The following is a 27431-nucleotide window of genomic DNA, read 5'->3' as shown; positions in this document are numbered from 1 at the left end:
CAAAATCAGTGTCCGTTTTCCAACTTCGTCTCTGCTTAACCAGTACCCAGTCTCCTCTCCTTTGTCAAAGGCTGCCTCCTGGACATGGTGACTCTGATCATCCTATGCTTTAATTTTTCTTTTCTGAGTTGCTTCGGTGTCTCGAACGTTGCCAGCATTCACTGAGCGATCCGGGGTCCATTAAGGTAATTTTGTTCTGATGGATCTCCCAAATAGCAAGGTGACTGACTCGCACCAGTTGTAGAGTGAGGAGTTGATCAAAATGCCTGGAGGGCCTGGCACAGTTCTTGGCTTCGATTGATTCCCTCCATGGGCACTAGTTGAATGACCCTCTGGAGGGTGCTCATGAATTGTTCAACTACACCATTGGCCTGAGGTCAGAGTGGTGTAATCTTCTGGTGTTTGATGGTGAGTCTGACCAGAAAGTCTTTGAACTCTTTACTATTAAAGGACGGGCCAATCATGATTTGAGAATTTTTGCCCCCCCCCCATTGCAAAGATGTCATTAAGCCGTTCTGTGACTTTTTCATGGTTTGTCAATCTGTCTTCAGCCAAAGGACAACATGAATATTAGTCTTTGATTACCATGAGAAGGTGTCCATTTCCTAAAGGCCCTAAAAAGTCAACTGCAACCCTCTCCCAAGCATGGGCAGGAAGGTCAGACATTGTCATAGGTGCTGCATCACCTGGGGGACAAACCATTGCAAATGTGGCACGCCTTCGGTTCCTACTCAACTCTCTCATCTAGCCGAGGGAACCACACACAATCTTTTAAGGCTCTTTTGGTGGCAATGATACCACAGTGTTCTTCATGGGTCACCTCGATGTCGAGCTGTCTTAGGCTTCCAGGTATGATGATTCTTGAATTTAACATGATCGGCCAGGGGTCTGGTACTTCTCCTCCATGAATGCATCATAATGAGTTCTTTGATTACCGTCACGTCCTTATCTGCATTGGTGGCAGCAGTTATTTCTTCCACAAACAGAGCCAAAGGTGTGTGAATCTCACAGTACAGTTGAGATATGCTTCAGCTGTACTTAAGGTCGAACTGGATGAGTTAGTGGCACTCGTGAAAAGTAATCTAGCGGGTTCTAATTCTTACTTGGTTTGTGCATGATCTCATAGTTGTACCCCTGCAGTTCTAACCGTGAGAGAGCATCTTAGCCTTCGGGTTTCCAAAATATTGTAGCCAACGCCTGGTGATCCATGATGATGGTGAATCCTTTTCTGAGAAAAGCACTTTTTTTCACTTCACCTGCAAGGTTTTCAAATATTTGATGATAGTTTTGTTGTCCTTCTTCCTTTAATACATCTATGAAGTTATCAAAGGTTCCGATCACTCAACCCACCTGGCACCAATGTTCTGTTTCTTAGACGTGTCGAAATGTGTTGGCGGCCTCAGGAAAACAACTGCATTGTATTTCGCGCTCCCTTATGCAAACATTGTGTTTCCACATGCTATTCAGGTGTTCACGGTACATCCTGGCACCCAGTGACCACTCCTGCAACAGATGTTTTCTTCAAATCATTCATTGCAGTATGATTCGGTCTCCTGTGATGGTATATTCTCTTTTTCTTGTACCATGCTGATGTTAACTATTTTTTGTTTCAACTGAATAATTATTCTGTTTTTGGTACACTGGGTAGGTCGGTCGGCCACCTCGCCAGCGATTTTTGGTGGGCCTTTCAATTATGCCCTTCTGTAGGCCTTTGATTTCTTCTGCAGCGTTGTATGTGCTGGAGCGGGGCTGTAACTCCACTTGTGCTGGTCCTAGACCGCTCTGCTTAGATTCTGGGCACACATGGCACGCACAAGCAGGTTTCTGTATCACCGCAAACTCTCAGGGAGAGAAGTCTTGTCTTCTCGTGCACATATCCCCTACTCGTCGCCAGGTGTTGTCTTTCCTAACCCAGGCGCATGCTGATGACTTGCACCACATATGAGCTGCTATCAAGCATTACTTTATTCCTCCTGTTGGACTTGGCTGTTTTTGGCTAAAGTTCCCTAAACGTTTTGCCTTCCTCTAGACCTTTTTTATGGCATGGTTTTGGGCACTTTGGCACCACAGATCAGTGCCCAAGTGCAAGTGCACCCTGTATAAAGTGTAATGGTAATTGGTTGTCTATATTTGGTATATTTGTTTTACTAGTAAAGTGCACTATGTGTTCCAGGGCTGGTAAAACAAATGCTACTAGTAGGCCTGCAGCACCAATTGTACCACCCACACCAGTAGCCTCAAATGGAGAACTCAGACCTACCACTGCAGTGCATGTGCACATTTTGCTAACTGCCTTGTTGTCCTGACAAGTGCACTCACTTGCCAGGCCTTACCCTTCCCTTTTTATGCACATCAGACACCCCCATGGTTAGCCCAAGGTACCCCCCGGGCAGGGTGCAGTGTATGTGAAAGGGAGGGCATGTACTAAGGTGTGTACCATGTCCTGACAGTTAAATACACTCCATTTCGTTTTTCACTGTTGCAAGGCATTCTTGCCCATAGGACAGAAAGGGGGAGGCTGTGTAATATGTTTCCAGCCTATTTTCCCATAGGCTTAAGCTGGAGAGGTGACGTTTAGTGTGCCTGAACTCACAATGCAATAACACATCTTTTTGTGAAGGTGGTTTTTGAATTGTGTGTTTAGAAACCACGCTTTTAGAAGTGGCTAGTTTTTTGTGTTTTAACAATTCTGTGTGTCTCTGCCTGGTTGTGGATTGTGTGTCTGGATTTGAAAGTGATAGCATCTGGGTAATGTCTTGACCCCGGGGAGGAGTAGGTGAGACAGCCACAGCTGACTTGCACCTGGAGTGTAGGGGGGAGGAGTAGCCCCTGGAGGTGAAGAGGCCTGGGCTGCTGCCATGCGGGTGCTCCGTGCAGCCTGAGATCTTCGTGAGGATTGCCCTGTGATTGTGTACTCCAGGAGCTCAAGTTAGTCTCGGCGTCGCTGTGTGCATGTGCCCTGTTGCAGCCTGCGACCTTCTTGAATATTGCCCCGTGACTGTGTGTCCCGGAGCAGTCTTCTTGTCCTCTGAGTCGATCGACAGCGCGACCAGAAGTGCTGCGTTCGTCATTGCCATATTCCTGGACCGGCATCCCCAGAGGAGGTGGGGGAATTCACTGGTGCTGGACCGAGCCTGCCTTTGCCAAGGAGAGACCCTGAACCATCACTGTCGGAGCTCAGAGTTCCACTGCCCAAGATCAATGAAGTCACACCGGAGGCCCAAGCCGCGAGGAGAGGAGAGTGAGATCGCACCCCCAGGTAACGCTCAGCGAGCGTGCATGTGTCGCCGTCTGGGGCGGGGTGCGGGCTCAGAAAGAAACGCTCTCGGCCTTACCCATCTTTGCAGCACGAGCATCCACTCAAGTCTGTATCGCAGCCCGTACTTGCCTAGGAGTGGCAGTACTGGGGCTGTAGTGTGGAGTTGCACTTGGTTTTCAATCGTAACAGTGCTGGGGGCATATTTTGGCAGTAGCTGACCGCGAGTCAGTAAGAGTGGCATACAGACTGTGCAGAGCACCGTGATTGGTGCCGAAGGGTATTATTTTTGCGAACTGCCTGATTTTTGCTTGGCAAAGTGCCTGATTGTTGCATTACGAACTGCTTGATTGTTGCATTACGAACTGCTTGATTGTTGCATTACGAACTGCTTGATTGTTGCATTACAAACTGCCTGATTGTTGCATTACCAACTGCCTGATTGTTGCATTACCAACTGCCTGATTGTTGCATTACCAACTGCCTGATTGTTGCATTACCAACTGCCTGATTGTTGCATTACCAACTGTCTGATTGTTGCATTACCAACTGCCTGATTGTAATGCAACAATCAGGCAGTTTGTAATGCAACAAACTGCTTGAATCTTGCATTACGAACTGCATAGCATTGCATTCGGACTGCATTAGATCATTGAAAATTGTTCATTGATACTACAAGAACCTACTAGTACTTGCTCGCCTAATAGCCAGCAAGGTGAAATATTACAAATACACATATGTTGGATTTTTATTGTGTGGTCTCATTGTATATCTTTTTTATATAAACATATAATTGTTTTTATGAAACTCGTGTGGAGTCCATTTGTGGTGTTATTACTGGGTTACTGAGAACGTGGTTGCAAATACTTTACACATATGCCTTAAGATAGGCCTGGCTGCTCGTGCCAAGCTGCCGCTGCTCGTGCCAACCTGCCGAGGGGGTGAGCAGGGGCTATCTGAGAAGGTGTTCTTCCTTTCTTTTGGACAGGCCTCGTGAAGGGGTCGCTCCCTCCCCGCATAACAAGACCCGATCACCGGCTCTCCCGGTGTCACCAGAAGAACAACCCCGGCAACCCACAGAAGCAACCCGCAACCCGTCCCCAACGGGACGCCTGCTCCCGAACACCACGACATCGGCCGGCCCGGGCCACCATCAGCAGCATTGCCCCGGCCCAGCCGCCATCTTGAACACTGCACCACGAGGCCGCGTGGCCTCAGCTCGACCCCAACCCTGGGCCTGGCCAGGCCCCGACATCGAGGCACCTCCATCCACCCAGGAGGTGAACGGACCACTTGGCAGGTCAATGGGAGAAAGGAGTGTCGATGGCTCTCCCCCGCCAGGTGCCGATCGCCCCCAGCCTCCCCGGGCGCTGGCTCCACCCCCCTGCTGGGTGTCTGGACTCCCTCATCCCGGACCTCCAAGAGCGAGGGTCCGGACATCAAAGGAGGCCAGACCTATAACTGGGGCAGCTCCAGAGCAGGAAGGCAGTTGTATCCTGGAGTCGAGAGACACCTTGAAGAACTCATCCTTGACGGACTGCTGGCGCTGCCGCAGCCCTGCCTTGTGAATCATCGATCCTGCCTGCTGGCGCTGCCGTGGCCCTCTGCAACCTACACCTTCGTCGGGACCTGCTGGCGCTGCCGCGGCCCATCCTCGTGAACCATCGTTCCTGCCTGCTGGCGCTGCCGCGGCCCTCTGCAACCTACACCTTCATCGGGACCTGCTGGCGCTGCCGCGGCCCATCCTCGTGAACCATCGCTCCTGCCTGCTGGCGCTGCCGCGGCCCTCTGCAACCTACACCTTCGTCAGGACCTGCTGGCGCTGCCGCGGCCCATCCTTGTGTGAACCATCGTCCTTGCCTGCTGGCGCTGCCGCGGCCCTTCTCAAGTGAGACTTATCTTCCTAGCCTGCTGGCGCTGCCGCGGCCCTACCTTCCAGAACTCCGAGCTCGAGGATTGTGAGCTACCCATCTTGCCACCCCGTACCAGCCCGGTACCAAGACTGTCCCGCTACCCTTTCCCCCTCAGAGACTAGAATTAAGAGGACCCTCGTGTCCTGACCTCACTGTATCGCTGATAACCTTGCTTCAAGAATCGTATATAAAGAGTGTTGACCTCATCCTTGTGTGGTGTCCATCTGTGGGGGGGAAGTTACTTTTCTGTACGATCGCTGGAGACGGCCCTCACCGGAGGCCTCTCCCCCTGTCCTCGGCCGACCCTCCGGGTCCCCGTCTAACATTGGTGGCCAGCGGCGCGATCCGAACCAACGCGTAATCGTACAGAGAGTAACTCACCCCACGACTCAACCACAATGACAACCAAAGAGAGCGGATCCACGGAAAAATTCCAGATGGAGAAATTAGAAGAGTATAACCACAGAGAACTAAAGCAGTTCTGCATAGAACTAGGCATTGCTACCACAGGACTGAGCACGAAAGACGACTTCAAAAAGGCCTTAGAATCTTTGGCGGAGACGGGTACGGCCGTACCCCAAGACCAAAACCTCGAGGCGCCAGAAACGAGCACCACTCCGACAGAAGGAAGGAGATCGGGTCTCTCCCCGGAGGAGATCCGAGAACGAGAGAAAAGCAGACTCCATGAATTAGAGCTGGCACGACTTCGGTTGGACGGAGAACTGAAATTGGCGGAACAAAAGATAACATTGGAACACTTGCGGCTCCGAGAGGAGCGGGAAGAGAAGCAAAAACAGAGAGAGTTAGAAGAGAAAAAACTGGCCTACGAACATGAGCGCAGTCTAGCAGAAATAGAGCTTCGGAAACAGAATAAAGACCTCGGGGTGCCCGAGCGCCCGAACACTCCTGGCACTACAGACCCTAAAGTCCACATCCCCAAGGATGTCGTCCGAGAATATTATCGGAACGACGATATCCAGCAATGGTTCAAAGCCTACGAGATAGCCATGACCTCCCACCGGATTTCCCGAAGTGACTGGGGAGCCGGGTTATGGGGGAGGTTCGTCAACGAAGGGCGCGACGCCCTGCTGCAACTGCCGGACCATCAGATGACGTCCTACGACCACATGAAGGCAGCCCTCCTCACTCGATATGGACTCACGCCGAGATGTACCGCCAGCGGTTCCGCGACTGCAAACGGATCCCGGGTACAACTTGGGTGGAGTACGTGAACTTTTTCAGCAGAGCATTCGAGGGGTGGATCAAGGGCAGCCAGGTAACCACCTACGAACAACTCTTTAACCTCATTGTGTGGGAGCATCTCTCCAACAATTGCTTCGTCGAGCTCAGGCAGCACCTCCTCGACAGTAAACTGACTGAACCTCGGCAGCTCGCCGCCGAAGCTGACCGATGGGAAAGCACTCGAGTTGCCCGAAGCGAGCCAAACCGAACCAACCAAGGTCCTCATCGCCCCCGAGGAGGAGGAGGCCAGGGTCGGGGCAGAGACGCCGTCCCGGCGGCCCCCGCCAGCAACACCCCGCCCCTGGCCGGCAGGGGAAACCCCCCGATGCGTCCAGGGTTCCGAGCCAACGTTACTTGCCAGCGGACCGGCCACTATGCCAACGACCCTAATTGCCCAAAGAACCAGAATCTGATACCCCGCCAGGTCGCTGCCGCCGCCCTGGGAGAAGAGCAAGCCCCAGAGGATTATGAAGAATACGAACAGGAACAGCCCGAGTGGGAACCAGCCGCCATGTCCCTGGTCTGCCTAGGGGAAAGAGACCTGATTCCGCGGGCTCCCCTACCCGCCAATACGAGAAAATACAGCCAGTGGGTAAACCTAAATGGACGCAAGGCCGAAGCCCTACGCGACACCGGGGCCAGTGTGACAGCAGTCCGCTGTCATCTGGTAACCCCGGAGCAGATCCTGCCAAACGTCCTTTGCCCCGTCCGATCAGCCGACAACTCAAAGCCTGTGTCGGATGGCCTGCGTCCCCTTCGAGTGGGGAGGAGTGTCCGGAATGCTGAAGGTGACTGTCCGCGATGATGCCCCAGTGGACTGCCTCCTGGGGAACGACCTCGAAAGTTCCCCCTGGGCAGCCGTTGAAAGAAGAGAGCACCTGGGGATGTTGGGCCTCCCTGAATGGGCCTGCATAACGACCCGGTCCATGGCCGCCCGCGCCATCTCCAGTCCCGAAGAACCCGAATGGCCAGAACCCCCCCCCCCGATCGTCCCGGAGGGAGACGCCCTAAGTGCCAATCCCCCAGAACAAAACGGAGAAGGGCCCGTGCAACTCCAGGACTTTCCCGAACTGGCCCAGTGGCGTCAAGAGGGTGGTCCCACCCAGGAACAATTCCGACAAGAACAGACGACCTGTCCCTCCCTCGAGGGACTCAGGCAGCAAGCCCTCGCCCAGAGCGCAGGAGACACCGCAGGGGCCCACTGGATTTATTGGGACAATGACCTGCTCTACAGCGAGCAAAGAATTGCTGAGCTGGGGTCCAGTCGAGTGCTGGTGGTGCCCCTCCGCTTCAGAGACTTCCTTTTGAACTTAGCGCACAATGTCCCCCTTGCTGGACACTTGGGACAAGACAAAACATACAACCGCCTGGTAACACACTTTTACTGGCCCAAAATGCGAAATGATGTCTCCAACCACTGCCGGGCCTGCCCCACCTGCCAGGCCAGCGGGAAGAGCGGCTGAAAGATCAATGCACCCTTGCAACCTTTTCCCGTCGTCACCACCCCGTTCGAACGGGTGGGAATAGACATCGTGGGGCCCCTAGACCCCCGAACGGCCCAGGGGCACCGGTTCATCCTAGTCCTGGTGGACCACGCCACCCGGTACCCCGAGGCCATTCCTCTTCGGACAGTGACAGCACCCGTGGTGGGCCGAGCCCTGATGGGGATCTTCTCTCGAGTGGGCTTCCCCTGGGAGGTCGTCAGCGACAGGGGCACGAACTTTATCTCAAAATACATGAGGTCTCTCTGGCAGCAGTGCGGGGTCACCTACCGGTTCACGACCCCTTATCACCCCCAAGGAAACTGACTGGTCGAGCGGTTTAACCGTACTCTCAAGGGAATGATCATGGGCCTGGAAGAACCCCTACGTCGCCAATGGGACGTGCTGCTCCCGTGCCTCCTCTTCGCCTATCGAGAAGTTCCCCAGAAATCCCTCGGCTTCAGCCCCTTCGATCTCCTGTACGGACACCCCGTCCGGGGCGCCCTCAGCCTGGTCAAGGAAGGCTGGGAGATGGCCCCCCAGAAGACCCCTCCGGACGTGTATAAGTATCTCCTGACCCTCCGCAACCAGACCCGGCGATTCAGGGAACTCGCCAAAGCCAACCTGGAGGCCAGTCAGGAGGACATGAAGAAATGGTACGATCAACATGCCTCCTCCATCGAGTTCGAACCAGGCCAGCAAGTATGGGTGATGTCTCCAGTCGAACCTTGTGCCCTGCAGGACAAATGGACAGGACCCTTCAAGGTGATAGAGCGCAAGGGCCCTGTCACCTACCTAATAGACATGGAGTCCCCCCGGAACCCACTCCGCGTCCTCCACGCCAACAGACTCAAACCCCACTTCGTACGCTCGGAGCTCAGCCTACTAATGGCAACAGATAGTGGGATGGAAGAAGACTCCGAGCCCCTCCCTGACCTACTGAGGACCCGTGAAAAAGATGGCTCCGTGGAAGGGGTCAGACTCTCCGAGGCCTTGTCCCCGGAACAACGCCAAGACTGCCGGGCTCTCCTGCTGCAATTTGCGAATCTGTTCTCCCTCACCCCAGGGGTCACCCCCTGGTGCCTTCACGACGTGGACACCGGGGATAGTCCACCTATTCTACACAGGGCGTACCGAGTGCCAGATCGGGTGCGCACCTGCATCCAGGACGAAGTCTCCAAAATGCTGGCTCTAGGAGTGATCGAGCCATCCGACAGCCCCTGGGCCAGCCCAGTCATACTGGTCCCCAAGGCTGCCGCCCCGGGTGTCGTCCCCGAGCTCCGGTTCTGTGTAGACTATCGGGGCCTGAACGCTGTTACCCGAACCGACGCTCACCCCATCCCCCGGGCGGATGAGCTGGTTGACCGCATGGGGGCTGCCCGCTATCTGAGCATCTTCGATCTAACAGCAGGCTACTGGCAGATCGGCCTCACCCCCAGGGCCCAAGAACGATCCGCCTTCTCCACCCCGGATGGCCACTACCACTTCAAAGTGATGCCATTCGGCATGAAAAACGCTCCAGCTACTTTCCAACGACTCGTGAACCAGGTATTGGCGGGCCTCGAAGAATTCAGCGCCGCCTACCTGGACGATATCGCTGTGTACAGTCGTCACTGGGCAGACCACCTTCACCACCTCCGAGAAGTCCTGCACGCCCTCCAGCAGGCCGGCCTCACCATCAAAGCCAGCAAATGTCAGATTGGCCAGGGGTCCGTGACCTATCTCGGACACCAAGTGGGGAGCGGTCTGGTGGCCCCCCTTCAGCTCAAGATCGCTGTCATCCAGTCCTGGCAACCTCCTGTCACCCAAACCGAGGTCCGAGCCTTCCTAGGGCTCACCGGATACTACCGGCGGTTTGTAAAGGACTATGGCAGCATTGTGGGGCCCCTCACAGAACTCACCTCTAAGAAAAACCCCAAGACGGTCAACTGGACTCCGGACTGTCAAGCGGCCTTCGAGAAGTTGAAGGCCGCCATGTGCACCGCCCCCGTGCTCCAGGCCCCCGACTACAGCCGGGAATTCATCGTCCAGACGGATGCCTCAGATCATGGCATTGGGGCAGTACTCTCTCAACGCAACGCCGAGGGAGTCGATCAACCAGTGGCCTTCATCAGCCGACGCCTGCTGGCCCGAGAGCAGCGCTGGAGCACCATCGAGCGGGAGGCCTTCGCAGTAGTATGGGCCCTCAAGAAGCTCCGGCCCTACCTCTTCGGTACCCATTTCAGGGTACAAACAGACCATAGACCCCTGCAATGGCTGATGCAGATGCGGGGGGAGAACCCAAAACTGTTGCGATGGTCCATCTCCTTGCAGGGGATGGACTTCACTGTGGAGCATCGCCTTGGCCAAGACCACGCCAACGCGGACGGCCTGTCACGCTTTTTCCGCCTCGGCGAGGAGAGTACCCAAGAAGATGGGTGACTCTCCCTGCCTTCAGCTGGGGGGGACGCATGTTGGACAGGCCTCGTGAAGGGGTCGCTCCCTCCCCGCATAACAAGACCCGAACACCGGCTTTCCCGGTGTCACCAGAAGAACAACCCCGGCAACCCACAGAAGCAACCCGCAACCCGTCCCCAACGGGACGCCTGCTCCCGAACACCACGACATCGGCCGGCCCGGGCCACCATCAGCAGCATTGCCCCGGCCCAGCCGCCATCTTGAACACTGCACCACGAGGCCGCGTGGCCTCAGCTCAACCCCAACCCTGGGCCTGGCCAGGCCCAGACATCGAGGCACCTCCATCCACCCAGGAGGTGAACGGACCACTTGGCAGGTCAATGGGAGAGAGGAGTGTCTGGCTCTCCTCCGCCAGGTGCCGATCGCCCCCAGCCTCCCCGGGCGCTGGCTCCACCCCCCTGCTGGGTGTCTGGACTCCCTCATCCCGGACCTCCCGACCTCCAAGAGCGAGGGTCCGGACATCAAAGGAGGCCAGACCTATAACTGGGGCAGCTCCAGAGCAGGAAGGCAGTTGTATCCTGGAGTCGAGAGACACCTTGAAGAACTCATCCTTGACGGACTGCTGGCGCTGCCGCAGCCCTGCCTTGTGAATCATCGATCCTGCCTGCTGGTGCTGCCGTGGCCCTCTGCAACCTACACCTTCGTCGGGACCTGCTGGCGCTGCCGCGGCCCATCCTCGTGAACCATCGTTCCTGCCTGCTGGCGCTGCCGCGGCCCTCTGCAACCTACACCTTCGTCGGGACCTGCTGGGGCTGCCGCGGCCCATCCTTGTGTGAACCATCGTCCTTGCCTGCTGCCGCGGCCCTTCTCAAGTGAGACTTATCTTCCTAGCCTGCTGGCGCTGCCGCGGCCCGACCTTCCAGAACTCCGAGCTCGAGGATTGTGAGCTACCCATCTTGCCACCCCGTACCAGCCCGGTACCAAGACTGTCCCACTACCCTTTCCCCCTCAGAGACTAGAATTAGGAGGACCCTTGTGTCCTGACCTCACTGTATCGCTGATAACCTTGCTTCAAGAATCGTATATAAAGAGTGTTGACCTCATCCTTGTGTGGTGTCCATCTGTGGGGGGGAAGTTACTTGTCTGTACGATCGCTGGAGACGGCCCTCACCGGAGGCCTCTCCCCCTGTCCTCGGCCGACCCTCCGGGTCCCCGTATAACACTTTCCCTGACATAGAAGCAAGGGTCCCTATTTGGACTAAGGTACCTACCTCAGCCAACTAGAGACCCCAGTTCTAACACCTCTGCATACAGTTGCACATTTCCCATTACATCATACTTCATGTTAATCACACCCCAACACCTCCCTGCATATTATGTTTTTTTTTTTTCTTCAGAGTCCGCCCAGAACCACAAGAGTCCTAGAGCTCATAACATCACTATACTACAGATGGAAGTTTCTTCCAATATCATTACAGGACTATAGACAGTGTCTTCTTTATGATTTGGCACTATACTTATCAAATTACAGGGTAATTTTCCTTGCAAGCTGGATTGCACTGCTTGGATTTATGCGCAAGCATGCATGTTGGACGATTGAATCAAATATTCTTAGTATGACAAATGTGGCTACGTATTCATCAGCGTTCAGAAAACCAGGAACTATAGAGTTGGTTAATTAAATAGGAGCGCCTTCCATCTTGAAATATGGACTTCAAAGTACATATAGCATGTTGTCCATGACAATCCCCGAACAAGGGACAGCTGCATGCTGTTCATTCTGGAAAACGATAAAGCAATCCCGGGGGAGGGGGGGGAGCTCGAATATGGTCCTGTTGAGGTGTAGTGTGTGTTCCTTGGGAAGCACGTTTTTTATTTTTTATTTTGTCATTGTTACCTATTTATTTTCCTGTCAGTTTTTCTAGCTATAAATTACATTTTCTGCTATGCTTTTTATTTTGTTTGTTGGTTGCTCTTTCATACGATATAGTATCATACGGTTATGTAGCACCGAGTGTTTTTAGGTCTCGCACCTGCGAACGGATCGCGAAGCGATAGTCGCTGCGAGGCCTATTGTGATCAGTTCTGCTTACAAGGAGTTAAGGGAGACAAGAGATGTGCACTCGCCGCCTGCCGTAATCGGATCAGGTTGCGCTCACCATCTCCTGTCTCCCCTACCTTGTACAGCACACAGAGACACACGCACGCACACACACAGACACACGCGCATACACCCCCTCTCCCGGTCATCGGGCTCATTTTACACACGCACACATACATACACATGCACACACACACACAGACACACTCGCACACACACGTGCGCACTCATCCCTCCCCTCACACACACGTGCGCACACATCCCCCCTCACACCCCACACACCGGGTTCTATTTCGGTAGCCTTTAGACTAGATCATGTTAAGTCGTCACCTTAATCTGGGAGGCTTGTGTCTGTAGCTCACTGCTGTTTGAATGTTTCCTAGTGGAAGGACATGAACCGACTCTAACATCAAAAAGCGCCCAGTAGCGCAGAACTCTTCTCAGAGTAACACCGCCCGCCTTGGCTTTTTCCAGTGGACAAGGACAGAAGGAAACAGATGACGGACAACGTATCTCCCATGGCTATCCCAAGACACTATACCTCGCATGTCTAAAAAAAAAAAAAAAAAAAAAAAAAGACTTCGAACGGCAGCCATGTTGCGTGACGGTACAACATAGACTTAATGCGGCTAATCATGCTCAGCCTTATCTTTAAGATCCGTGCTCACTTAGCACGCTGTGGATGCAGAAGGCTGGGTTGTCAAGCATGAAAGTGGGCTAAGTATCCGACAGCTCCCATCCTAAAGCCAGGCAAAACTGGCATTCCCTGCACGACGATGGCGACAAAGTGTTTTACGCCATGTTTTAAAAAGAATGTAAAAGCAAAATGGATGCCTTGGAAACTGGACTAGACTCTCTTTCGTGGGACGGTTGGGGGAGCGGCCTGCTCACCTGTTGCCAGCCGAGCCAAAGTTACGGAAGTCGCGCATCCATCTGTGGAGAAGGGGCGGCTTCGGCCGATCTCAGTTCGGGCCAAGCAAGTCAGTGACTGTGTCAGGAAGGCGCCTAAGGGACGTGCTCTTCGTCTTGAGCCCAACGCCTCTGCAAACTCCACCCAGTTTCCCCAAGAGCTGGACAGCTAAGTGACAGAACCGCCACAGGGCGATAAAGTAATGTGAAAGGGCAGGGAGCTGAATAGAGTCCCTTGTGAGTGGGCTGAGTGGGCACGTATGAACTGAATTAGGGAAGTAACAGGCCACGGGACACCGAGGTTCGTCGAAGGTACCAACCTAGATATAAGGAGATTTCCCGACTCGTACATCTAAACTGCTCTAAAACTATATTTCGTTTGCATATATGGGTATGTCATTTTCTCAAGGAAGTTACTAAAGGATGAGCTGAAAAATATCCGATGTGCAGAAGTGCAACCGTGGCATTATATTTAACAGTGGAGTCCTAATGACCAGGTGTGTGGTTTTTTTTAATTTTTTTTTATTTTTTATTATTATTTATTTTTTTATGATTGTATCTGACCGCATCATTATCATTGGATATTCGGACTTCCAGGTGAATAGCGACGGTTACTCGAGTTATAAAGAAATCGTTTGCCTAGTGATTAGGATTACAAGATCTACCTTTGGCGAGACGGTCCCATTTCTGGATGTTTTCTACCTCCTCCATGTGTCTTTCTTGACACATTGGTTGCACACTTTAGACGCGGCAAGACTTTATTATAATATATCAATCCTCGATCCTCAATCCAGTTATCAAACTGTACGATTTTAAGCTATTAGAATTGGAAATACCAATGCCTTGTATTTATGTTTTAAAACCCAAAACATAAAGAGAAGGCATTGTCATTTACAACGCCAATAGCTCGAAATCATGTTAATGCGAGACCTATTGCATTGCAAATGCTTGTTATAGAAATAGTAGACCTTGAACGTTCTTAATTTATTGAACGGCCCATTTGTCTGTATTGCTCATTTCAATTTGTAACAATAGTTGAATCGGCTCAGTTTGTGGAGACTTTACCTTTTGATAGCTTGTGCTCAATTTTTCAAACCAAATGACCATTCAGAAAATCATGAACCCCATGTTTACTTCTACATCCGAGCAAGATCTGAAAATGGTAAGGCACTATTTGGACTCATCGGCACTTAGTGTGGTTACAAGTAACTCAGTTCAGACATATTTTAGAAATAATACGTTTTGATACATTTTTCTTCAGAGATTCAGATCTAAATTTGTACTTGTGAATTTGTAGAAGAATTTTGGCAACTAATTAGCACAAATGTGCTATAGCATAATAATTTATAATGTATTTTTCTGAGGAGTAGAAGAAAAAGCTGTACTTACTCACGACAGCCATATCAAATCACTAGTTCTAAAAAGAAAAGCTCATGTTGGCAGCAAAGAAAGGGGGTAAGCTCTGGGAAAAGTGATTTCCCCCTCCAAATCCAAGGTAAACACTTCTAAGCTAACAAAGAAATTGATACATATGTATGTCCCAGGCATGGTTATTCTCAGCTTGATACTTTTGATCTTTATTGTAAGGCTCCATCTATGAACGATCAGTCCAAGGCAGCAACTCTGCTGAGTCGCTTCGCTCAAGGTGGTCATTGAAAGGTTGCCTGTAAAGAGCAACCGTACATATGCGTGTATCAGTATATCTAGGCTTCTAAGAACTGATTAGCCAAACCACATCAGAGCCTCCTCGCTTCTTGAGTTGTGCAAAAAGCTGAAGACCTGGCTTTTCAAATTACTTTGAGGGGACTCTCGCCTTCACACCTGCATACCCTCATTGGTAATTAGTGCGCTATACAAATAGGCATAGCATAACAAACCTATGCCAGCAAAACAGCTAATGAAATGTCACCCACTTCAGGGTTGATTAAACACACCAGAATTTGGATAGCTTGCATGGCTCTCTTGACCGGTAAGACTGGCATTGCACTTCGAGTTACCTATATGCTTTTATCAATTGATGCAATGTATTTCCACGGTAGAGTATCATTGAACTGCAGAAGACCGTTTGTAGCATCATGGGCCTTTATCATATGGGTGGCACTGATGATTATTCCAACAGTGACTGATTCCAGACTGATTTGCATATTGGTGGGTATTAACTGGAATGGCAAGGGGAGCAACAACACAATGACTTTAGGCCCAGCTCTCTGTCCTCGGGTGAATGTTTGACATTGTTCAGCATTCTGTTCATCAATTTTTCTTTTTTCATTTGTTACCCTGAGTGGGATGGGTATGCCCAGACGTGGGTCCCGTGCTCTCCATGCACATGGCTTCAAGCTAGCCTGGCTGAGGAGCAGTGATACCCCGAAACCGGTCTCATGATGCTGGTTTCTGGTTCAGGGAGGACCTGGCTTGGCTGTTTGGGCTGGACTGTTCCAATGAGGTGCAGGGTCAAAACTGATTCGCATATGGTTGGGTCTAAACTGGGGTGGCATGGTGGGCATAAGAACAATTTATTTAACCCAGATCGCTTGACTGGGGGTGAATGTTTGATTTGTTCCGCATTACGTCCATCATTTGTGTATCTTTTTGTTTTCTCACCCTAAGTGCGCCAGGTATGCCCAGACGTGAGTCCTGTTTATAGACAAAAATTGTTCTGTCGGGTTCTCATAAGTTATTTCTTCAGCGCACTACGTGTCGCATAACCCAAACACTAGTAGGGCATGAAGATCACACACGCCGAAACACCTGTGAACAGTTATCAGAAATAATCACAATAACGCAGCATGAATGTATCCAGTATCCTATTTTATCAGAATAAAATCATTCATGTATGCTCCATTCTTCAGTAGTTCAAAGGCTGTTTACAATGGGTGAAATATATACAGTGATCATGTGACATGTGCTTAGTGATAAACCGTTTATGCAGTATATACAAGGTGGTTCAGGATTTATGTAAGGGAAAGGACAAAGATCTTGGTGGCCTGACACATAACCAGGGGCCCTGGTAGCTACTAATGTTCTTTTTGGTATGCAGGGCCTTGGTTGATCTGAGCCTTATTCTGTTTCAACCCACGGTGTGCTCCCTTTGGTAGTCATTACGGGTCTTCATCAGGACATGGTGCGGGGGGGGGAGGTTTATTACAGGCTAGTGCAAATCAGAAGGAGTTCTGGCTGTGTGTGCCACTTGGTGGCGCCTGGCGAAAGATTCTGCAAGGACCCTCGCATATGAATTGCTAAGGACGTTGTGGACGGGTTAGCCGATCGGCAACGGAACAGCAGGCATCAGTCCTGCTCGAACACGGAGGATGAATCCCAGACATGGCTCACTGTGCCACTGGAATCAAGCTAGCCTTGCTGATGAGGGTTATACCTCAAAACTGGTCCCAGGATGCTTGTTTCTGGTACATGGAGGATCTGGCTTGGCAGGTCAGGATGGACTGTTCCCATGAGGAGCAGGGTCGAGACTGATTTGCATATGGCTGGGTCTAAACTAGGGTGGTATGGTGAGCATAAGAAACATGGATTTAACCCAGATCTCTTGACTGGGGGTGAATGTTTGATTTGTTCTGCATTCTGTCCATTATTTGTGTCTTATGCTTTCTTGCCGTGAAAGAGGAGCATCCATTCGTCAAATTAATTAGCCAGAAATTGTTTAAGGAATGTAGAAGTTTCTTGGTCTCTTTATTTATGTAACATAAAGGGATTTTTGTATTATGGCACTTTAATAGCTCCTTTGCTGGCTTCTATTAAACAAGCAAAATACAGGAATGACAAAATAACATGAATACCAGAGTTGAGGGAGACTTTTCAGAAATAGCAAACTGAGATAATGTGCTCCAGTTTTGGGAACTCCCGATTATAACAAGGAGTTTTGCCATTGATATGGTCAAGTGATGATACATATTCTTAATCTGAAATATTCTTTAGGACACAAACTCATTGCATACTATAGTTGACAGTTGGATTCAGTGATTAGAAGACATTATCCTTGCAATCAGGCCCTCGCCACTGCAGCTTTTGCAGTGCAGAAGAGCACCCCTATTGTCATGGGGGCACCTTTGATGCTCTATGCAGAGCATGCAGTGTTCACTACCATTCAGAAGGCTGAAACTACTGAGGTGATACTGTCACTATAGTCTTTGAAGGATGTGAAGTGTTGCAGTGAATCCTGCAACGATCTGTGCTCATCCTAAATTACTTTTTAGATCTCGGCTAAACGCGCGGAAGCGCGTTGTCGCCGAGAACTTATTGTTAGCGAGTGTGCTTCCCAGGAGACACTCCTGGCCGCGCGCATCGCCTTGGAGGGCGATTTGAAACGCGCACGCGATCGCGCTTGCTGTGGGCAGCTGCTGCCGTGCATTCACACAGACACACCAGCGCCCATGCACGCACTTGCTCATACAGTGCCATGCTTCAAGGAAGTAAAAATAATGTGGACAGAACGAATAAAAAGAAGTTAAACATGAATGCTAAAGCTGTGATGGGCACTAAAAATCGAAAAGCTTAAATCAGATGTGTGAAATAATAACGTACCGAAAAAACCCTGAAAAATAACATGTGCATGAAAGCCAAAAAATGAAAAGCAAGTGTTTACCTGTGGATGCAGTCCGTGCGAAGCATTAATACAAATGTTTACATGCTGGCTTATGTGTTTAATCAAACGGAGAAGAGAGGATAAAAGCACAGTGCTAGTGCAATGAGTGAATCAAAACTGTGCTATATATGTCCTCCTAGATCCAACACAGTCTTACATCGTAGGTGCCAAGAAATATGAGAGTTCCTACATAATGCATCTGGCCGTGAAGGGCATTTACACTACGGAAGGGAGAGTGCAGAGTAGTGAGTAGTGAGTGCAGAGTAGTGAGTAGTGAGTGCAGAGTAGTGAGTGCAGTGCAGAGTAGTGAGTAGTGAGTGGTGAGTGCAGAGTAGTGAGTAGTGAGTGCAGAGTAGTGAGTGCAGAGTAGTGAGTGCAGAGTAGTGAGTGCAGAGTAGTGAGTGCAGAGTAGTGAGTGCAGAGTAGTGAGTGCAGAGTGCAGAGTGCAGAATAGTGAGTGCAGAGTGAGTGTGCAGAATGCAGAATAGTGAGTGCAGAGTGAGTGTGCAGAATGCAGAATAGTGAGTGCAGAGTGAGTGTGCAGAGTAGTGAGTGCAGAGTGAGTGTGCAGAGTAGTGAGTGCAGAGTGAGTGTGCAGAGCAGTGAGTGCAGGTGCAGAGTGGTGTGTGCTGTTGAGTGCAGAGTGCTGTGTATTGGCAATGTAAATGACAATGCCATTTATTCATGATTTAAAGAAAAAAAAAGAAATGTCATGAGCAATGCCAATAGCTCTACCTTTAATGATGCCAAGACCATTGCATTGCAAATGCTTGTTAAGGTGATGCGCATGACTGTGTGTAGGAAAGTAGGATCTGCTTTTATGGTTACCCCCGTTTTTTGCTTGATGTAATTCTGTGTCTGACTTGGGACCCTTCTAACCAGAACCCCAGTCTGTGATCACCTCCCAGACAGGGTTTAGTGCATTGGGGCAGGGTGGGGGCGCTTGCCAGTGCCACATAATCCTCGTGCACATCACACTTGGTGCCCTCCATGCATAGTCCAGTTCAAGGAGGCACTGACTCCCGCTCTGGCGAGAAACTGGACAAAGGACAGGAGAGTATCCTCCCCCTTGTCCAGCCTCCCTTAGGGAGGGATCCCTGAATCGCCCCAACCGTTTCCTTAGGGTCCTCAAGGGATTACCTGAGGGTGGGTCCCTAGATTTGATGTGGTACAAGATTAATTTCAGACATTACTTCAACCGTCTTGGCAAGCTGGACTTCACTCTGGGCTTTAAGGCTGCAACTGGGAAGACTCCTGCTGCTCTTGATCTTGTCTCCCTGCTCTTCTGGAAGAAGGGAGAAGGGGTGTGGCACCACAGCTAGGGCGACTGACTCCGGAATCTGGGGATTCCGGTTCGATCCCCGGCGGCAGATTAGCCCAGCACCATGTGACTCTGGGCAATAGCTTGCTTAATCTTCCTGCCGGCCCCCAGCACCTAGAGATCCTTACGGGTGATTGTGCGATTTACAAATGTGGATTATTATTCTGCTGTAACGTCTGTGCCTGTGCACCATACAGTAACCTTCAGAGGCCTGTGGCCATCCAAGACACCTGAAGGAATCTCTCTTGAAGTGAAGGACACCCTTCCCTGCATCAGCAGACACTGCTGATCATGGGCTCCCATGGATTCTGAAAGGCTCAGCAACACAGGTGGTGGTTCTTCTCATCCCTCGATGCCTGCCCTGACCTGTCACCAAGTTTGAGGCCAGTATCCCTCATCAGAGCCACAGGAAGCGAACCCCTGTACACCGCATCAACTTATTGTTGCAAAGGCTTGTTGGTTTTCTTCCACCAAGATCTTGGGGCTCCAAGTAGCCCAAACCTCAAGCAATTCCAGTGACCAAGATCTTTATCTTCATCGCATCACTTGCATCGTGGGCTGGCATTTTTGGTAAACTGCTCAAGGTCCTCTTGCGACTCCAGTGCCTCTGGCCTGTGGGTCTTCTTGAGGGTCATCTTTGAATTATTTGGGCTTCCCTGATTGCTCGGGGCCTGCCCTGACTCCTCTGCTTATGGTGAGTCTCCTGGACCTTGCTGGTCCTGACATTGCACCTTCTTCAACTTCCATGTTCCATATCTAATTCTCCTGTAGGGTCATGTTTTTTTGGAATGGAATGGTACTAATGGTAGTCAGGATGCGGGACAAAGTGTGTGCAAATTTGGGACAACAACGTTGTGCATTAAACTTGGATAGATAGCACAATGAGTCTTCAGACAGTCAGGAGACTAACATTTGTTTCTCTGTGTTTCGGAGGAAATGGCACAGTTAACATACTATGTAGTATCCGCTATTGTGCCACAATATGTAACGCCGTTACAGCTGGTGCATCCAGACACCCTTTCACAACCCATTAGGCAGTATGTCTCCCTGGGGGAGAAGGACTTTGCCGCCGACCCCTTATGATTGGTACAGACCCATTCTGTAAGGTTGCCTCCTCCTCTAGTGCAACTTGATTGCTCCACGCAGCGTATTCTGCAGCTCATCTCCAGGACAGCTGCCCGGCTACCTCACCAGCGGAAGAACGTTTGTCGCTTGAACCCTCTCTCATGTGCAAGCAACCTCCAATCCTAGATGCCGGCACAACCCATAATATACCATGCCACTGGCGTACAGGTACCCACCTTTTTCCACTGCCCTGAGGTGGTCCACAGTTACAAGGGTCGAAATGTGTCATATATTCTTTCGTGGAGCCACACTATCTTAAATCCACTAAATAACAATCTGGACACATGCTAACGGAATAGAGGACAGGATTGTCCTCCATGTGATGCCACTTAGAGGACTACCTCTTAAGTGGACTGCCTAATGAATAAGGTGCACAGCCACATCGCTCAAACTGAAAGACCGAAATTATTTTCTAGTTGTCACATATGTTATTGTATAAAAGTTTGGTTTTACTCCCACTTCTCTTTTCTTTATTGTGTTTTATTTGTATGTTTAAATGTTAATTTTAAAAACAATCCAGGTACTATTACCCAGAGTGAAGACTAATTCACAGCTAATGAGTTACAAAACCTATGTATTTTTTAATTTGACATACACCATTGCCTAATGTAAGTATTCATTGTGTTAATAACTATTGTACGATCTTTTCCCTAATATACCTTACTTTTGTTAACTTGTATCTTGCTCAGGGGTCGTGGAGTCACTAGGGCAGCCCCTTAGATATTTATATGTGGGATTATAATAGAGCCATTGGACAGTTGTTATGAATGTCTGCCCTATGTGTAAGCATTTCATTGTTCTGAATAAATACTACCATCCAACTCAGTCGAACTGGATACTTTTTCAGCATCGGGATAGTAGTATCTTTTTGTTGAGGGCATGTCTTATTTGCCAGTGTAATGATAATTTATTTCTTTATTCTGATAAAAACACATCTATAAAAGATACAATTATACATTATAAAAATCATTACATACAGGTAAAACATCGCAACGGTATTAAAACAGAACATGAGCTACTAATACCTCCAAGATCTGCGGCTATACTCCCCATCGCACCAGCAATAACTTCATACGTATAAAAGATGGGAAATCAATCCATCGTGGATAGCTTAAATCTATAGGTTGCCCGCAAAAAGCCTATTACTGCGTGAAGGGTATATGGGTTTGGTAACAGCTGCAAGTGCAAAAGTGCCACTTTAGCCTGCCTAAACTTCAAACTCTTTAGTAGAGGCCGGAGATATCACTTTCTTGGCACTGAAAACAAAATTAACTGTGTCCTGTGGAGATCTGAGATCGCAGCCACAAGGATCCTCTTTGGGTTGGAGAGAGAAATCCAGCCAGAGATGCTAAAAGGTGGTGCAATTGATTGAATCTAAAACGTCTGATTACAAATTTGTTGTGGGCACTGGAAAGTGCAGAAAGATATGGCTCCATACCAAACACAGACTTAAGTTGCATAGGCCCTCACAGTGGGTTTACCAAGCTCCCTAATTTCAGGCTGAGCAATAGCAAATTTAAAATATAGGTATTTTTATTATAGTTACATCCTTGGGGCTTAAAGTGTTGTGTGCAAAAAAAGTCTGGCCTCCCTATGGCCTTGAAGGATTCCTTTATGTACTGTATCCAAGGGATTTTATTTCCATGTTCCAGGGCCAGACAATCTGCTAAGATTTGGCGGTTCAAACCCTTTGCAATTTTTGTCCCGCAAAGTAGGGGTTTAATAGCCACTAGGTCTGTCAAATACTGAACACCGAACTCTTCGTGCAACGACCAAGCTGGCATTCCTTGGACTCGCAGCAGCCAGGACAAAAACATATTTTCTGCCACATGTAACCTATTGGAAGGGATGTACCCCCAGACTGCACTGCCATTTAACACTTTTGCCGTGGCCTTAGATTTATACAATTTTAGAATAATCTCTGGGGCCCATGAGCCCAGTCTGCTCGCAAAGCTGGAAATAGCCCCCGCAGCTTTATTCACCTCAATGAATTTCCCATCTAAGAGGGCTCTCCACTGCTATCGGTCATTGGGTAACATACCCACGTAAGAAAAAAACCGAACCTTAGTAAAGATATGGAGACTTGCTTTGAAGCTTTTCAATTGGTGCCCCTGACGGCTGGCAACTAGCACATACGATTTAGAAAAGTTAACCGATAGATCCAGTCTGTCCATCAAAGACAAAAAAGCATCTTTAAACCTGTCGGCGCGGGCCATGAGGACTATCCTCATTTGCCAGAGTAGATGAGAGAAGGTTTGCATATGGTTTCCGGATGAACCATGGGGTACAAAACCAACTTGATTTTCATGAACAAGCAAATGTGTTACTTTCTCTACCTGTGTCTCCAGAATTTTGGCCAGGATTTCCATAACACAGGGGCTGCTCTGAGTTGTACAGGTATTTTTAGAAAGACAACATTCTTCCACAATATCTTGGTGATGTAACAGGACTATGCTGTTTGAGCTTTGTATGGCTGACTCGGTCTCTTTATTTTAACTGCAGCGCAAGGAGTCTTTCAGCTTTTTCACCGTGCTCATATATTATCTTATTAGTGCGGTGCAGAGACTTTTCTGCTGCCAGTGAGATTCAATTTATTTTTCTAGACAAAGTATTAAGGGGTTCTTTGGTATGGCACTATTTGTCTTGTAACTTATGAATTTCTAGCACTAGTTCCTGTATGTGGTTATTTCCTCGCTTTCGGAATGCAGGAGTTACACTTATGAGCATTTCTATGATAAAATTCTTCATAACTGCCCCAAAAAAAGTTGCGAAGATGCTGTGAATAGACCGTTAAGTTATCTATTTTTGAAATATGATTACCAGTTTCTGTTTCTGTGTATGACGGACATAAAGGACTTTCATGTGCTATGTATGTATGAGCCTTTTTAGCAGATTATTGGAGATCCAGTGTTGAGATATGTGCATGATCTGATCTACTGCTGACTTTTCTATAAAATAAATATACTGTAGGGAAGCTAGGTTTTTTCAGCAAAAAGTCTATCGTGGATTCCGACCCATGCACCAATGACAGAAATGATAAGAAGCAGACACCATGGGTCCAGTAAGGCATGATGACGAGTTCACACTCCATCACATCTAGGGCTTCAAAGGGGAGTGTGATTTGTCACCTCTGCATTTTGTTGGTGAGTATCTCGCATACATAGCCATTCTGACGATTTTTGCCTGAAGTTGATCCTGCGATCAAGATCTTGCTATATTTAAGGTCCTTTCCAGTGTCGCACCTATTTATTAGCCCAGACTTTCAAGCAATTGTTAAAGTTCAGTTGGGTCATGGAATTCTGTAGTCTTTTATCGTTTTCAGTAATGATCATGGCTGCAGGTTGCAGCACAGTATAGCGGGTGCTCAGTGTTTTGATGAAGGTTCTGAGAGCCAAGAATCTCCTCCGAAGGAGGGGTCTTTGATATGAAAAATGAGCTGGTATTGATATTCAGTATTTGTACTGGTAGGGAATGGATTTCCTCAGTCTGTATGACTGATCTGTTATGATCCCAAAATAACTCCAGACTCTTGGGAGAGCCAGCTTTCGGTGATCAAACATATCCCCAGGCATTGGAGGTTAGTAGAAGGTTTAACTCTGCAGCATGCTTCCCTACAGGCAGAGTATTGAGCAGTTCACATGATATGTGGTTACTCCTTGTGTCATTAGCGTTTTGTAAGTTCCCTAGTCTGCTTTTGATATTGTAAGAGGCTACCTCATGGTCTACATGGATGTGCATATTATCAGGGATTTTATGATTTAGTTCCTTCAACTTTATGCTAGAGTAGGCAATTCTCCTCTCACCTTGTGTGGGATGGAATCCGAAACCGGCAGCATGGCTGGCACTGGCCACTTCTGGGACCCTGACGAACATGGACTGGCTTGCCTTTGGCGCGCCACCAGCATGCACACTGTGCGGTCGTGCTACCTCACCATTTATGTAGCCCTCCCTTCTTAATCCTCGCAAAACAGCTAGACCACTCACTCTGATGACCACAAAATGGTGTCCGTCAAGCGGTTCAAAGAAAATAGACTAAGGTCGAGATTACTTCCCGAATTCACCACTTTGTATTGCAAGCATTACAATTCCATTTCAGTTTCAAATTAAATGTCATGTCATTCACCAAACTTTTGAAATTCCTATTAATCATTTCTTGTAATATTTAAAAACGCCTAATCAGTTTTGCATGCCAGTTTGCCTTTAATTTGGTGAAAATGCTTCTATCGTCTTTCAATCTTAAAGATTCCCTTTCTAGATTAGCTTAAAATCAAGAAAAAATCCACACTAATCCAAGGCCTAAAGAGCTGGACACCTAGAATCATAGCCCTTTTATTCCCTCACATAACCTTACCTAAAAGCCATATGGCAGAAAAATCTCCAGGGAAAAAGTAATGTGGGAAGGGGAAATAGTAACCCTTTTACAATCACAGATGAAAGATAAAGGTGCCAACCTCTAAAGAGCCTCCATAGATGGCACATGGCTAGAGTTCTAGGGGCACCAATACAGGTGCAGTGTCTGTCATACAAAAGCATGCTAGCTATTTCTGCTACACTCCACACTACCCTGCACTGGGATCCCTGCAGTAGGATTCCAGCTATCGTAAGATAATGGGTGAGCACCAAAGAGCTGTCACAGCTCCACAATCAGCCATCCACTTCACATCTGCATGGATTGTTGCTGGCAACTGGGAGGAGACACTGACACAAGTTTTGACTGTCACTGTTCTAAATCTAATATTTAATGCTTTGAATTTTATCACGTGACTGAATTCTGCCCATGAGTATTTGCATACCCATTGTAAATGTGATTTTGTGCCTTTAGAATGTCAGTTTTAAAAGCTTCTATATCAGTGAAACTGCCCCACTTTCGATTTTAACAATATTCAATATCTGATGGGGAGGCTGAAGCTCTTAGCCTGTAATAAAGAATTAACTGCTGTTAGTTTCTGAAGTAAGTGTGCCCTATCGTTTTTTATCTAAAAAATGTAAATGGGAAAAAAGCATACTAAGGGCCATATGTATCATCATGCCAATTTGCGATTTCTAAATAGCGATTTTTAAGGAATCGCTATTTAGAAATCGCAAAATGGTATGTATGTAGGAAATCGCTTCTTTTTAGCGATTCCTTAACATTCCTAAATTGTGATTAGCAAATTGCTAATCGCAATTTAGGAATATTTTCAAGGGTGCAGGGGTGTCACAAGAACACCCTGCTGCACCCCTGAAAATGACATGTGTGGGCATATGGCGCACATACATGCCCTAAGGGCATGTATGAGCGTCCTATGCCACCTTTTGGATTTTAAATCAATTGCTTTTTCAAATAATTCGCAACTTACCACCAACTAGAAGTTGGTGGTAATTTGCGATTCCTTATGGGCATTTTTGCATTAATTTTTATTTGATACATTGCATTTAAGGAATCGCAAAATTTGCGATTCCTTAAGTGCAATCGTAAAATAAGGAATGGCAAATTTTGCGATTCCTTATTTTGCTGCGAAAATGTTTCATACATTCCGTTTAGCAAATTAGCATTCGCAAAGGCCAAAATTCGGCCTTTGCTAATTTGCTTGATACATATGGCCTTAACCGTGTTTATTGTGTAAATGACTTAACATGCTATGCAGAAAGACCTAGTTCTGTATATGTCCATACTATTCAGGCTTTATCCATTCATCACCATAGAACAATATGTTCATTTATTTGGCTGTTTATTTTGACCAGGCTTGTGCCTTCTAATAAAATGTCAAATGAGGATTGCCATAGGAATGAACTAACTTTTCTCCACAGTAGTACTATTTATTTGTTGGTAAATGTTTTCAGAGTTCAAATCTGATATAACTGTTACCAAAAATGAAGCACATTATCTGCATTAATATATTAGAGTTGGTGAAACATTGTAGACTAACTACTGAGAAACTACTTCCTGAACCCTCTCATGGTGATTAATTGTTGAGTACTCATCCATGTATTACGTGGAACTATTTGTAATACAGTATGTGACATTCAGCACACCACAAGTCTTTTAAAGTAGAAATGAGAGGTGACCAAATAAAGCTGATTAAGCATGTTATGTTGGTTTCAGTTGTCATATTCCAGCTACAATAGTTCAATGAAGTAGAGATTTTGTTTTATCAGTTTTGGACAGTGGAGACAGTAGAGGCAAAACATTACTCACATTGTTTTTAATTATATAATTCGTTTTGCAGCTCCAAAGTCTTCTATGGTAGCAAGGTATGGGGATTCAAGGTGGCTAAAAAATCACAAATTGAAGAGAATAAATATTTCGGGCGTTGCTGAAAGTCCCTCACAGCACCCCTGCGTATATTGTTCATGAGGAATTGGGGTCCATGTACATCTCTGATATGGTGGCTGTGAAACCCCTATTGTGTCGGTTGAAAAATCCGGTCCAACGTGGAGGCAGCTTTTAATAGGCTGGTGATTCATGACTGTCTCTCCCTTGATCATGTGCTAAAAATCCCATGGCTAAAATATGTAAAGGACACCCTCTCCACATTAGGACATGCAGAGCTGTTTATCAATCTTGATAAGGTTGGATTAAAAGAAAAAGCTATTATCAAAGATCTGTTTTTTAAACATGTTACTGCACAATGCGAGGAAAGGGAGCTTAAAACACCCACGGACAGAAAACACATTAGTCAAGTCAACACAGGGCATGGAACCATATTTATCTCTCTTAACTAGTGCACATGACAGATTTTTAATTACACGCTTTAGGTTGAATTTATTTCATCACCTTTTGGCTGTACCCTCTGGTTTCATGGTACACACATTGCCTTACTGTTTTTGCAATTGTCATTAGATGTTTTTATGCTTTTCTGTGTTTCAGATTTTTTAAGATCTGAAGTTGAGAACGACAAGGGGTGTTTGAAGGTCAAAAGAGTCTTTTCCTAACTTTGCACTGATTGACGCTGCTACAAAAGTATTAATTGAGTATTTTATTGTTTATACACTTTTTAACCTACAGTCAAGTCTGTTGGCTCTATTACGAATTTAGAGATCAAGGTGGACTACGACATATTATAAACGTTTTAATGCATATGCAATTGCTCTTATGAAAAGTGTCTA

The 27431-nt window shown here is 48.1% G+C and overlaps 1 protein-coding gene across 2 annotated transcripts in view; it reads left to right on the top strand.

The window, feature by feature from the left end:
- NDRG3 (NDRG family member 3) overlaps window positions 1-27431 on the top strand; it is a 392953-nt gene that overhangs the window by 1115 nt on the left and 364407 nt on the right. The window lies entirely within an intron of this gene.

This window comes from Lissotriton vulgaris, chromosome 7 (assembly GCF_964263255.1).
Source record: "Lissotriton vulgaris chromosome 7, aLisVul1.2, whole genome shotgun sequence".
In the NCBI taxonomy this organism is placed as follows: Eukaryota; Metazoa; Chordata; class Amphibia; order Caudata; family Salamandridae; genus Lissotriton; species Lissotriton vulgaris.
Note: the sequence above shows the minus strand (reverse complement) of the source record. Positions and strands in the feature narration are given on the sequence as shown.